The 9,289-nt window shown below is 30.1% G+C and overlaps 2 long non-coding RNA genes across 5 annotated transcripts; both read right to left on the bottom strand.

Annotated features, from left to right (window-relative positions):
* Positions 1 to 2,674: 2,674 nt before the first annotated feature.
* On the bottom strand, positions 2,675 to 5,676 carry LOC128392222 (uncharacterized). 2 transcript variants are annotated; one of them, XR_008325972.1, is made up of 4 exons: positions 5,077 to 5,676; positions 4,679 to 4,829; positions 3,661 to 4,399; positions 2,675 to 3,455 (listed from the first exon to the last, which is right to left on the bottom strand). It is a non-coding gene; the product is annotated as an uncharacterized LOC128392222 (long non-coding RNA). The 2 variants fall into 2 exon arrangements; XR_008325971.1 differs by having other exon boundaries at positions 4,679 to 4,814.
* Positions 5,677 to 5,711: 35 nt separating this feature from the next.
* On the bottom strand, positions 5,712 to 9,020 carry LOC128392208 (uncharacterized). 3 transcript variants are annotated; one of them, XR_008325969.1, is made up of 5 exons: positions 8,206 to 9,020; positions 8,033 to 8,098; positions 7,286 to 7,938; positions 5,964 to 6,999; positions 5,712 to 5,859 (listed from the first exon to the last, which is right to left on the bottom strand). It is a non-coding gene; the product is annotated as an uncharacterized LOC128392208 (long non-coding RNA). The 3 variants fall into 3 exon arrangements; XR_008325968.1 differs by having other exon boundaries at positions 8,033 to 9,020; XR_008325970.1 differs by having other exon boundaries at positions 5,964 to 6,015; positions 7,589 to 7,938; positions 8,033 to 9,020.
* Between the last annotated feature and the right edge of the window lie 269 nt (positions 9,021 to 9,289).

The following is a 9,289-nucleotide window of genomic DNA, read 5'->3' as shown; positions in this document are numbered from 1 at the left end:
ATTAAATCGTTGACACAATTCATCAAAATCGTTTGCAAAGTAAAAAGTTCAGTTGAACGATTAGTTTTTTTTCCTCCGTTGAAATTCAATGATTGAATATTCATTGAACATAATTAACAAACAACAATCAGTAAATTGTAACAAATAACTCAGAAAATCAAATCAAATTAACTGAAGTCAATTAAAAATTTAAAAAAAAGTGAACGAGAGTAAATCTAAAATGGAAACAATTAAATTGAATTTAAAATTGTTACTATTTAAACTTTTATCGAATTAAATTATTTTGTTTTCCTCTCTATCAAAATCTAATCAACTATACCCACCCCACTCACTACCACCCACTCTGAGCATCATCTTTCATCATCCTCATCATTCCCTTATGATAATTTAATGTAATAATAAATAGTAAGAAAGTAAAATATGATTACATTGAAATGACATTGGAAATAAAAAGTAAAAGTTAATCAACTTTTAATACATTTGCAATTTGATAAATAAAAGATGATTTAAATCAATTTGCAAATTAAATCACATCATCAATCAATCAATTACTCCAAGACTATACAATCAATTAGTAAATAATCATCTCCAAATCAAAGTTAATTATCATGAAAGTAAAAAACAATCAGTACTGATTATTGAAAAAGCTTTTCCATTGTAAATTTGTATTGATTGAATGAAGATTGTAAATGTAATATTAATAATCACAATTTGGGAATCAGAATCATTCAGAATAATCAATAAGTTCAACTATCTTCTTATATGCATATAGATGAATGATGATGAAGATGAAGATGAAAAGGAGAGAAGAAGAAGAAGAAGAAGAAGAAGAAAAAGTTTCTTTTCTCTACTTTTTTCACAGTTTTTTTCTTCCTCATCCTCTTTTCTTACCATTATCTTTATCATCCTCGTCATCATCTTCGTCTTCATTTTCATCCGTTCCCTTTTTTTGTATATCTGTTTGTGTTTACCCTCGGCACATATCGACCCTGACAACATCAATCATACACCCAATAAGCCTTCCTCCTCATCCTTATCTTCATCATTATCATCTTCCACCACCATCGCCACCTATTTCCACCTCTTTTCCTCATCTTTTCCATTTTCTTCCTCTTTTCTTACATAATCTTTTTTGAAAGAGTAAAAAAAGAGAAAAAACTTTTTGTATAATAACTGTCATCATCCTTTTTCCGCATTCTCAAGCATAAATACATATACTTGATATCCAGAAGAAAGAAAGAAAGAAAGAGAGAGAGAGAGAGAAATCTTTTCACCTTTTCTTCATCATTATCATCATCATCCTCATCTTCATCTTCTTTCATCTCCTCATCCTCATCATAGTAACATCTTGATAGATAAAAATTACTAAGAATAACCTGCGGCTGTTCTTTGTATTATTTTCTTTTCTTCTTCCTCCTCATCATCATCATCATCTCTCTCTTCCTCTTTTCTTTATCATCTTCATCATTATTAGCATTCTTATATAGATTATCATTCTCATAATGAGCTACTTTGCATATTACATAATAATTTTTAAATTCTCAAATACTTAACAATTTAAATCTATACACCAACCATACAATTAACATGGTTAATGTTAATTGTATAATAATAATAAATTATAATCAAAATGGTAAACAGTTAACAATCAGAACTCAGTAGATAGGGTTAATCATCATAATATAATTTAGACTAATATGATAATGATTAACCTTTTTGTATAGAGAGGAAATTAAATTTCAAGAAAAAGTCTAACCATCAATTAGTATTAATAACTAAATCAAAGGATTCATTTAACTTAATCATATCAAATTAACTTAATTGTCCAAAAATAGATTAGTCCATTAGATTAATATGAAAAGTTCAGTGAGTTGGGTGGTAAACAATTCTCACCCTGTAACCTCATGAGAATTGAAACTGAATTGAATAGCAATTGAATAATCTCATTTGTTATTATCATGATTAAACTTTCACTCCATAATTAATATAATGATAATTAATTTTTCCATTTGAAAATAATCCATTAGAAACTGATTATCATCAGTAAAAAGTTTCCTATCAACTGATTAATGGAAAACAATTGATTGATTAACTTAATTGTTGGTAAAATGATATTAATATGATATTAGTAGAGGCTTTTTTTTACTCAACTTGATTTAAGTAATCAAAAAATATATATTAAGATGAAAATTGTTGATCTATTATCATTAACTTGGTCTCAATTTTTCTGTATCATTGTTGTAACTGTACTTTTCTTGTTCACAATTAATGATCTTGATTAATGATATGATGATGATGGTGATCGTCAGGTGAAATTAATGATGAAACTATCAACACTTTCTAGTAAAAATATAGTCCCTCATATATATACTCTTGAATATAGAAATGATATATTAATATTATCATAAAAAGTTCATTAATTGTAATGATAATAGATGGATAAGTTTTCCCGTCTTCATATTTTTCAATCTAATATGTTGATGTCTTTTTTTTTCCTGATTGTTGCAATAGGGAATGAAAATAATAAGTTAATAGTTTGAAGGTTTTTTCAACAGTTAGTTTGACAATTTAAATTAATTCGTCAACCTTATTAAGATAATTATCAGTTAAATGAAATGATACTAATGAAACATTTATGTGGTTAATGATGATGTTGATTGTTTGGTTGGTTGGTGTCATTATTATGGTTAGTTGATTGAGTTTTTTGTTTTCCTTATCCTGTTTTCATCTTGTAAATGATTAGTTGATTGTATTAGCTTATTAATTAGCTTATTAGGTAGATTGTTATTAAGGATAATATGGGAAAGGTGATATTAGACAATCAAAATATGATGATGATGATGATGATGATGATGATGATTGTTAATGATTCTGGTTTGATTGTTGGCTCTTTAATCAATGGTGATTAAAATGGTTATTTGTCTTTGTTAGTGATTGTTGGTAAGTGTAATCAATTTAACTGATCAGTGGCTTGATTATCAGGGATCATGAAAGTAAAACAACTCAGGGTAAAAGGGATATTAAGTAGGTGAAGATATTATCATCTTCAATTGATGATGATGATGATAATATCTGAGGAGGAGGATGAAGAGGAGGAAAAGGACAATTACAATTAGACTCGTTTTTTTTTGTTCTCTTTCATTTTCTTACGATTAAAAGTGAAACTTGATTACGATGTAACTGCTTGTGGGTTTGATTCTGTAATCAAGGTTGATTGTTATACATGGACAGAGGATGGACAATCATTATCATCATTTGTGGCTCTTGTTGTGGTTATCATCATTATCGGTGACATTATCGTGAAAGTAATTGTCATTTTCAATTCGTTGTTGATATAATTCCTTGGATGGATAATCTTTAATCACTGGTGAAACTTGATTAGTCTTTTTCTTTACTTTTTCTTTCTCCCTAATCAATCTTATTCCTATTGATTGGAAATGGATTCCAAGTTGAAACTGAATTAAATTAAAGAGAGAAGGCAAAAGAAAGACAGAAATTAATAGAAGTTCTGAAAAAAAAAATAATGTCTAATGATAATAAGAAATGTTATCATTGGATTTAAGAAATGAATGTGGGGATTTTTTTCCTGTTTCATGATGATAATCATCATCAAAGTTCATTTTCAATTGAATCAATGAATATGATTAGATAAATAAATACCTATTATATAGATCTAGCAATCAGTTTCCAATTGTGTTCAATTAAATTACAACCAATATACATAAATCAGGAAAGTTTCACTTTTTTTTACCGTTATTCATTTCTTCATTGTCTCTTAATGAATGTCTGTCACGAGAGAGAGAGAGAGAGAGAGAGAGAGAGAGAGAGAGAGAGAGAGAGAGAGAGAGAGAGAGAGAGAGAGAGAGAGAGAGATGTACAATGGGAGCCGGAGAGGTAGAGCTGAGAGTGGGTGAGATTCACCCCTGTAGCCAAATCAGAGGGATAAAATAAAATAACATTCACCCTTACAAAATGATCCTCACGGTTATATAATAATATCTTGTTCTTGTTGTTGTATTGCTTTGATATTTGGGGGATTCTGGGATTCTGGGATGTTGATGGTGTTGGCCTGTTGGTTTACATTGATACTTTTGTTCAGTTGTATTCATTTAGAAATCATCTTCCTTATTTATCATCCCTGATCATCATCCTCACTCATTCCAAGTGTTATATTGGTCTGTCTTCACTTGATTTCCTTTTCCTTCTGTGTCTCTCTCTCTCTTTCTCTGTCTGTCTGTTAAAGGTTTGTTTCCCTTTCGATTCTTCATTCATCTTCCTCGTCTCTCTCACTCACTCTTTCTTGTAGTTGATTGTATATATTGCTTTTCATCATTAAATCATCAGAGTCACCACCCAATTGTATTTAATGCTAAAACGCAACTAATTTACTTTTTTTTATCTACAAAAGTGAGAGAGAAACATATTAGTAAATAAACATTACATAGATTTGAGTTTACTATTGATTGTTATCTCAATCAACTCAAATAATAACGTAACTATTAAAATCTTTTTACTCATTCATGAGCTTTCCAATCAATTCAATCCGAAAATTAAATCCCGCCCTTAATTGATCCTCATCATTTGAGTTGATTGTTGTTCCCAATCTAATTGATGATCATCTCAAAATCAAATCCAATAAAATTAATTGATACATATAAATAATAGTAGATATCTATACCTTTTCACTTGATAATATCATCATCATCATTATCATTATTGTCATCATCAATTGCATTTATCTTCATCCTCATCTTTCATTTCAAACTGCTTAATAACTTTTCCTCCATTTTCATAGCCAATTCATGAAAATTTACCTTTGATTGTTGAACCTGAAACAGAGTAATTCAGTTAAACTTGAATGAATATCTTATTATAATAAATTATGAAAATTACATCGGAGAGGATAAAGATTGACTTGACTATCTGATATCTTTCAGAGTAATTTAAAAGCTTAATATACTTACCATGTTATAGTTCATGATGATCATGAAAAGCGAGAGAGAGAGAGAGAGAGAGAGAGAGAGAGAGAGAGATTCATGTTAAATATGCTAATAGAGTTTAAACTTTTCTACTTACTTTTTTTACCTTTTTCTATCTTCTTATCATTATCATCACTGAACCTCCTTTCTTGTTCAGTGGCATCAGTATCATTATCATCATTATCTTTCAATCTCTCTCTCTTCCCTCATCTTTATCATATTCCTCTGTTCATCCTCATCTTCAGCATTTTCTGTTTCCTTTTACTTTCTTTTATCATCATCTTCCTACTCTCTCTCTCTCATTTTCGTCACCAATCTTGTTATATATTATATGTCTAACTATAATCTATTTACAACATATTAATTTATAATACATCAGCATGATAAATTATTTGAGAGTAAATTATACTTCATGTCAATCTATTTTCACTCCCAAGGTGTCTTTTTTTTTACTGACGATAGATTTCATTTATATCTACTCTGGATATTATGTATTATCTGAATGGGAATAACAGGTAAGAGTAAAAGGTGAATGAATGAAGATGAGGATGAGGATGAAAGGAAATCATTGAAAAAACTTGAATCTCTTTCTGTTTGTTTCCTTTTTAACTTGTATATTCCTTGGACTTTGGTTGATTTAAAGAAGAAGGCGGAGGAAGATGATTATTCTGGTGATTTTTTCTTTAAACATTGATCATCATCAAAGAGAGAGAGAGAGAGAGAGAGAGAGAATAATAGACTGAAACTTTTTCTCTCTCTTTCTTTTTAACTTTTCCCATGTTTCCGGTTCCTTGATTGTCCTTTGTTTCGTATCGTCATCATCTTTTCCCTCCTTCGTTAATCGTCCAAAGGAAACTAACCAATATTATCCAACACATCGCTTTAGTTAATTCGTATAGTGATAGAGATTAAAAGAGAGAGAGAGAGAAATTGATGAGTGAGTGAATTAGAGAGAGAAAGTCATAAGGAACAAGTTAAACCTACGTTATCAGTTATCATCATTAAATCTTCTTCCTCATCATTATCATCTCCATCCCTTTTTATCAGTTGCATGAGTGAGAAAGGGAAAGTTACAGAAATAAGATTGAAAAAGTGAGTTGAAGGGAGTCAGAACTTCAGTCAATGACCTAATGGCAATTCCAGGTCATTTTTGAGTTGAAATTGCTTCAAAATCTGAGTAGAATGTAAAAAGAGAGAGAGAGAGAGAGAACTGGGAGAGTGGGAAAGATGAGAGATAGAAAACAAAACAAATCCCATTCCCAGTTCTCTAAAATTATTTCCTTCTCAAATGAATCTAAGTGAACTATTCAAATAAAATAAAATGATAATAAAGATGAACAATGATGATGGTTAAAAAAGAGTAACTTTTTAAGCAGAGTAACAATGAGACGAGTTGAGAGGTCATTTGGTAAGGATGGTAATGGTTATGCACACTCAGGGTAAACATTAAGCATAATAACACCACCGAGAGCAGGATCAGTAACAGCAGTCAAAAGCTCAACCATAATATCAAAGAGAGAGTTTCAATTTTTCCCTCAAAAATTTGACAAAAGTTAAATAAATTAAACTCGAGATTTAATTTAAAATTACATCTCAACTTTGAGAAAATCCTCTCTCTCTCTCTATCTCTCTCAGTCCATATTCTCTCTCCTTCTTCTTAATATATCGAATATATTTTCTCTCTGATGATGATGATGATCGTCTCTCTTTCTGTTCAACATTGATAATAATCAGAATACTTCTTGACCAATATGAAGGTGATACTGTTTATCTTTTGTTGTAAAAACTTTCTGCAAGTGAGTTAGTGTGTGTGTCTGTAGTTCTCACTGTAGGTTGTGTGAGAGTGTACATGGTGTATGTCTTGTGTTTTTATAATACCCTCCTCTCTCCCTGTATATTGGCAGGTTATCATTTTCATACTTGAATTGTTTCCAATAACCTTTTTCTACCATGTTGCTCCTTCGTATCTCATATATTTCATCTTCCTTTGCATCAGTAACAGTAAACAACAGAATTAATTCTGTAAAAAAAAGGGAGAAAAGAACAAAAAAAAGAGAGAGAGAGAAGATAAGAATGAAAATGATGGTGATGATGATGAGAAAAGAAGAAAATAAAATGAGAAGGTAAAAAATTCTCATGTTATGTTGATGATCACCCTATATGAATGAATGAACATGTATATACATTTCCATGAATATACAGAATTGTATCTGTATTTATGTATCAGAATTACATAGAAAAGTTGTTTGTTTTTCTTTTCTCCTTTTGTTTGTTGCCCATTAATTTCAATTCTCAGGTAAAATTACCTTTGAGAGTTCCAAAGGATGTAGTCCAATTTTTTCTCCTTCTCCTTTTCCATATTCTCAGCTTTTTCTCATCATTTTCTCATCTTCCTCAGCCTCGATTTCCAGTCGACGTTTTTCATTTTTATCACTCAAACTTTCCAACATTTTCTCTTCTCGTTTCTCCATGTTATCATGATTACTATCAGAATCATCATTATCTTTATGAATATTGATATATGAGTGAGCCAATGTCTTTGTCTTCCATCTCACTCTCTCTCTCTCTCTCTCTCGCTCTCCATAAACATTATCAAGATATGAATTTACCTCAATGCATATGAAATATAAATACATTCACAGATGAATAGATATTTATGGTCCATGTCACTGGGAATATAATTAATTACACCGATTATTTTTCCAATCATGTCCTTTTTTCCCTCTCCTCATGCTTGATTCTCGTTTATTCAATCCACTGGTGTGTAGATATATTAATTCATCAGCCAGAATCATTTCTATCATTACATATAATAGTATGTAATATTGTGTTAACAACTTGATTTCCAATGGATTTAATTTCTCTTGTATATATTATTCAGTCAATTGTTCAATCGGATAATTGTTATGATTAAGGAATTAGCCTTTCAGTTTTTCGTTTTGTCAATTGTTGTCACCTACTGGTAATGGCAAATACAAATATTATATATCGATAATTAATTGTGTGTGTAAGTGGATGAAATTTGTAAGCTCTGATTTCAGGATGAAACTTACAGTCAGATTAATGATGAACACACTTGAACACAAGTTACTTGGTACATTAGGGAAGTAATGATTGACCTGAATGAAGAAGAAGAAGAAAAAAAAAAGAATAGAGAACGAAAAAAATATCGAAAAAAAAGAGAATAAACTGAAAAACAATTAGTTATTCTGATGATAAATGTTACTTTTTTTCGACTCTCTCACTTGTTGTTGGTCCTTTTTCTGGACTTTACTTTCACTTGCTCTCGTTTTCCTCTTTATCCTATTACATGAGTATTTTTTTTTCTTCACTTGAGTTCCGTAGTTGATAGTAAATATTATCTCAAGGTGAGCTGATGAACGAAACTGGATCAATTTGTGAAGAGAAAAAATAACGGTAAAGGTCAAGTGAACCTCAGAATTTTCTGCTCGTTTCCATTTCCACCATGTCTCTTGTCTTCAACTTTTTTTTGCTCCTTTTCCTGTTGTTGTTGTTGTTGTTCATTAAGTTTCTCTTTCTCTCTCTCGGTGTTTCCAATTCCAATTCATTTTGTTTATACTTTTTTTCAACAATAAGCATGATCATCGGTTCATCAATCACACAATTCATCAAACAATGTCGACCTAATGGAAAATCATCTTAATGATCTTTCTCAGGCCAAGTAATATTGCTTTAAATTCAGCTTTCCAAATGTATGTAATCATATACAATTCACTTCTTCTGTTGTTTTTTTTATATTTCATTTCATTTGGATGATTCTTTCTCGTGTCTCTGTCTATTTTGGTTTCGATTCTCTTTCTCATCTTAAGTCCAACAAAAGTTCTAATTCAGCAAAGCCCAAAATACGATTAATCTTGTTCAATTCACGCTGGTCTCTAGCGATCCCAATAGGAAGAAAGTAAAGAGAGGTAACTTTTTTTTTTCCTCTTCCTTTGCTACCAATTGATGAACATTCGACCTCATAGTTTAGTCCATTGCACATAATTTGGGGGCTTTTTGGTAGGATCTTTTACAAGAATACAATTTGTTATATCATCTAAACCTAAGGAGGAATAAAAAACAAATGAAGAGAATAAAAAAAAATAATAATAATAAATGAAATAATAATAACAATAAATGGATCGGTCATCAGCGATAAAATAATTCCACAGATAGAAGAGGAGTAAAAGAAACAGATAAAACAGTTCCAGAGAATAGATTTAAATTGTTTTGATTGATTGAAATTCTACTAATTGTAAAATTCAATCCATTATTTTATTTATTGTCAACCTTAATTAGTAAACTAAACA

This window comes from Panonychus citri, unplaced genomic scaffold (assembly GCF_014898815.1).
Source record: "Panonychus citri isolate SS breed McGregor unplaced genomic scaffold, ASM1489881v1 Contig00136, whole genome shotgun sequence".
Taxonomy (NCBI): Eukaryota; Metazoa; Arthropoda; class Arachnida; order Trombidiformes; family Tetranychidae; genus Panonychus; species Panonychus citri.
This window is presented reverse-complemented; position numbering and strand designations above follow the sequence as displayed.